The sequence below is a fragment of the Centruroides sculpturatus genome, unplaced genomic scaffold (assembly GCF_000671375.1).
Source record: "Centruroides sculpturatus isolate CEXI.00-Female unplaced genomic scaffold, Cexi_2.0 scaffold1460, whole genome shotgun sequence".
Taxonomy (NCBI): Eukaryota; Metazoa; Arthropoda; class Arachnida; order Scorpiones; family Buthidae; genus Centruroides; species Centruroides sculpturatus.
In genome coordinates, this window is record NW_019385750.1 from 1 (window position 1) to 5,264 (window position 5,264).

The following is a 5,264-nucleotide window of genomic DNA, read 5'->3' on the forward strand; positions in this document are numbered from 1 at the left end:
TACCTCTGCAGTGAATTGCAGCCTCTCAAATGCAGATTGCTTTCCGGACATGAACATTTTCTGCTCCATGCTTAACTTTTGGCAGTGAGTGTATATAACAAAGGAAAAGTATGACGATCGGTCAAAAAAATGACTCTCCAAGAATTTTAAACATAGAACACGTTCAAACGTCGAAAAATGCAAAAAAATCGTGGATTTTGTCAGAATCTGAAGGTTAATGTGCGGGGATAAACGATTTTCTTCACTCTGATTGAAACTTAATAACTCCTGTTCTTTTTGTAGAAAATTTCTGAAATTTTGCAGGAAACTTTGATTATTAGGGAAATTGAAACTATTAAATTTCGCTGGTTAAAAATTAATAAAGTGACGAAATAATGGATGCCGTGTGTATCTCCAGTAGGATCGGACTTAATGATGATTTTATTCGTTATTTGCAGTAAACGTTTTTGTATAAAAATCATTTCTACTTTCAAAATTCAGTTCTTTGCCTTTCTATAATAGTTAAAAATATCATATTTTATTTAAAACACATTTTATTACAGACAGCCATCAGAATTTTAAAATGTTTCCAGGAAAGATGAGCAACTCGTTACTGGTTTATATATCATAAATGATTATTTGTGATTGTTATATATTCTTTGTATATTATTTAGCCTGTGAACAATGAATACTTCACTCCGGAAAGAAACTCTAACAGGAATGAAATAAACATCCAAAGTAAGTAACATGTTACTTAGTTCGAACTTTTTATATTGGTACTATTCAGTGGGCGACTGAAGAACTGCATTCAAGTTTTAACTGTCATACGTTTATATGGTATTAGATATTTGAGAATTGTAATTAACTACCTACTTCGTATTAATATAAATTTAAACTTAAAAGTATGTTAGAATTATCAGAATCAGTAAATCACAACTCATGAGTTGTTATTTAATGATTCATGTAATCTTGCTTTGTTCATGGATTTGCTAAAATAATAATGAAAATGATTTGAAACGAAGTAATCGAAGGCTGTATAACTTATTTAATGACATAATTAAGTACTGTATATATTAGCAACGTGTTAAAAAAAAACACGTTGCTAATATTCTTGAAAAACGTATTTTAATTCAGAAATATGAAAAATACACCGATTTTTTTTCTCAAATTAAAATCCATAGACTTTTTCTGTAACACCTTTTCTTATGCCTTGCATTTAAACGAACAACATAGGTATACTCTATCAATTATACAACTACAGCAGTAACATTTTAATATTGCAGTAATGTATGTTAAATAACACATAATCACATGCACAGAGAAATGTAAAGTACATTTTTTATGCTGAAAGTCCTGACTTTTCTGAATTTTTTTTTTTTTTGCAATAAAGTCGTGTAGTTTCATTTGTCGCTTTTTTCTTTAAGCAACTGTCGGTAGCCAAAGATCGCATCCAAAACGCCTCGTTTTGCTTTTGCATTACTTTCAAAATTTAGTTCATTCGTTACAATTTGATTAACGATATCGGTTATCGTTACCAAACTTTTACTAAGAAAATCTGTAGAGAAACTTTTTGGGTTCTTCGTTTTTAGAATCTCTATTTTCCGGTTCTATATGTATTCCTTCTTCTGCCAGTTCTTGAAGGTCGTCGATGGTAAGACTCTAAGCAGAAATCTGCTGTAACTCCTCAATATCCTGTTCGTCTATATCTCCTAGTCCTGCTATATCGATTAGGTTGAAGTTTGGTCAACCTAACGATACGCTCTTCTTGTTGAGAATTCTTGGATACCTTCAGCAATAACTTCTTCCACACTTCGTTCGTGCATTTATCAGTTAATTCTTGCCAAGCAAAGTCAATATTTCCTATGGCATCCATGATGTTATATTTTTCCAAAATTGTACTAAACAAACATAGATTTAAAGTACATTTTTTTGCCACCTTTTGCCGATTGGTTTGTGTTTGCAAGTAATCGTATTATATACGAATTAATGAAATGCCGCGATAATTTAAATCAGCGTAAATTCTGAGCTTTTTTAGGCATCGAGAAGACCGCGTTATATCAAATCAGCGTTATGCGGGGTCTTACTGTACGCCTGAATTTTCAGACGTAAAGTTTTCAACGTCGACAAATAGAATTTTGTAAGGTAATTTATATTTTTGTGCTAATGGAAAGTCAGAATGTCCAGAAATGGAAAAACACAGGAATATCGAACTTTGATTAACATAACTTCTTTGTGATATATTACATCTACGAGATTAAATTGTAAATTTGGGTCGTGTGTATCTTCAGTAGGGCCGGATATATGACAAGTTTACTTATTTTCTAATTTACANTTAGTCGTTCTTAATTGTTTTCGCCAGTTTTCAACAATATACACGAAATAGCCAAGTACGTCACTTTGTGGCGCAACATGTTTTACTTAGGGTGCATATACTTTTCGTTCTGTATGGGTCGATCTGTAAAATCGAATCAGTCCTTGTCACGTGATACAGATAGCTTCTGTCATGGCGGAAAGAATACAAATAGAATCGAAAATGGCGGCAAGTTAAGGAATCAAGATACGTTATCAGAATTCGATTCAGAATCTGAGGAAAAAGAATTAATTTTGGTTAATTATTTAGCACAATACAGAAGTAAAAAAAAAAATAAGTGCAAAATGAAAAATAAGGTATGCAAAATAATTAATTACGTTTCAGAGATTGCGTTAGAATATACGCCAAATGTTTTTTAAAAAACACTTTCGAGTAAGTCGACTTACGTTCGAAAATTTACTGAAGGATCCTGTTTTCATTTTATTACAATCAAAAGAAATAGTAATAAAAAAAGGAAGGCAAGGAAAAACTGCTCAGACGTTTGCTATGAAATACGGTATTACTGGTGTTATTGGCTGTATAGATAGGAAGCATATAGCAATCAATGCCCCTTTAGAGGAACCTCAAGTATATAAATAGAAATGGATTTCACTGCTTAGTTCTATAGGGAGTATGTGATGAGAAAATGTGCTTTATTGATTGTTACATTGGTGAAATTGGATCTGTTTACGACTGCACAATATTTAAAAGATCTGAAATGTATCACAGAGTTTGCAGTTGTGATGGCTTTTCACATGCAGATTTTCATATTATAGGAGATGGTGCATACCAACTTTCAAAGCATTTAATACCCCTTTATAGAGACAATGGTTTCTTTTTTTTTTTAAATCAAAATCTAAAATTATGTTTAACAATAAGTTTTCATCGTGTCGACAGACTATTCAGAGAGCATTTGTCCATCTATTTGTTCGGTTTAAAAGGCTGAAGTTTCTGGATATGTGTGTTTACTTGAAGTTAAAACGTCAAACGTGCACTTCTGCTTGCCGTACAAATTTAAAGTTTATACTTCGACTGCAACCTCTCTAATATAATGAAATGAGCAAAACAGTTTTACAACGAATTGCGAAATTCAATAGGTGTAAAAATCTTTTTTTACAGAACTACTCTCCTAGCTTTCAATGGGCTAAATAGCATACATCTGTACCAAAATCAGCCTACTTTATTAGTTATATCATTTTTAATGGACAAGATGAAAAGTGAAGTTTCCCTTGTTATTTTGTTAATTTCCCCAAAATATTAAATAATTTCTACAAAATTTTCAAAACAATTAGTTTTAATGCAATTTTCTAATCATTAGCTTATATACGAAATTACAAAAGACGGATTTGTAATTTAAAAGTGTGTAATGACTTTTATATTACTTTTCCGACTATTATACACTCACTGCCAAAAGTTAAGAACAGAGTGATAAACTGCGAAAAAATCAACAAATACAGCTGTGATTGACATGAAATGCGGCAGGACAGTAGCAAATATGTTTATGCATGAAACAACACAAAGAATTACATAGAAAAATGAAAACACATTGAATTTTCATAAAGTATAAGATGAAATCATATTGGAATCATTAACAAAAACGATGTTTAAATCCAAAACAAACAAAACTGACATTAATTAATAGAGTAAATGGTCACCCCTTATCCTTACACAAAGTTTACAGCGTGTAACCATGCTTTCCATGAGGTGATCAACCATCCAGAGTCAAATAAGTGCCATTCCTCTTGTAGAGCAGTTTGCAACTCTGTGAGAGAGGCAGGGTGTGGGAAACGTGCACACATAGCACGGCCGAGGGCATCTCAAAGATTCTCAATGGGATTGAGGTCTGGCGAATACGCCGGCCAATCCATACGCGCGATTCCTTCACTTTCGAGGTAGTCGTCGACGAGGGCAGCTCTATGGGGTCGTGCATTATCGTCCATTAAAACAAAAGCAAGATCAACTGCTGCAGCATACAATTTCACAATGGGTTCGAGGACTTCATTCCGATACCGGACAGCTGTCACAGAACCCCCTCAATAGACGTGCAAGTCGGTGCGATATCCCAACGAAATGCCTGCCCACACCATAATGCTTCCACCTCGGAATGCGTGATGCTCGATGATATTCTAGAGTCGATTGCGTGTGCCTTTTTCTCTCCATACTCTTACACATTTGTCATCTGCCTCCAGGGAAAATCGCAACTCATCTGTGAACATAATGTTGCCCCAATCAGACACAGTCCAATTCACATGTTGCCGACACCACTTTAATCGCGTGCCTCTGGATTGGACGGATAGTGGAACACAAACTCGTGGTACCTGGGCATACAGTCCGTTCATTTGTAGCCTTTGGCACACAATAGTAGCAGATATCATTTTACCAATGGCTACTACAACCATCAATGTCACATGTGTAGAGGTTGCTCTTTGATTCTGCTTGACAACAGAAATATAGCGATATTCTGCAGGAGTCGTAACTCTTGGCCACAGGTCTTCGGACATGTTTGGCTTGTTTGGAATTGTTTCCATAACCGTGAAATGATGGAATGATGAACGCCGAAGAAAAGAGCAACATCTCTGATTGATTGTCCTGCTTCAAGGTGTCCCACACACCACCATCGCTCACTGTCTGTCATTCGTCTTCTGGAAGTGATAGAAACACATCAGTCATGCACACTAATTGTACGACAGTTCTCCACACTTTTCTCGGCACTTACATGCAACTCCTCTCACACTTCAGAAGGCTGGCTTCTTATACGACTGCCTGTTTTGCATATTTTGCGACACATAAGCATGATTGATAGTAACGTAACATATTTTCATACTTCCACCTACCTCTGCAGTGAATTGCAGCCTCTCAAATGCAGATTGCTTTCCGGACATGAACATTTTCTGCTCCATGCTTAACTTTTGGCAGTGAGTGTGTATATAACAAA

The 5,264-nt window shown here is 34.8% G+C and overlaps 1 protein-coding gene across 1 annotated transcript in view; it reads left to right on the forward strand.

The window, feature by feature from the left end:
- The first annotated feature begins 556 nt into the window (after window positions 1-556).
- LOC111641772 (oocyte zinc finger protein XlCOF6-like) overlaps window positions 557-5,264 on the forward strand; it is a 30,198-nt gene continuing 25,490 nt past the window's right edge. Inside the window, exon 1 of the mRNA XM_023387990.1 lies at window positions 557-717. The gene's annotated coding sequence lies outside the window, so the exon portion shown is untranslated. The remainder of the gene's footprint in view (window positions 718-5,264) is intronic.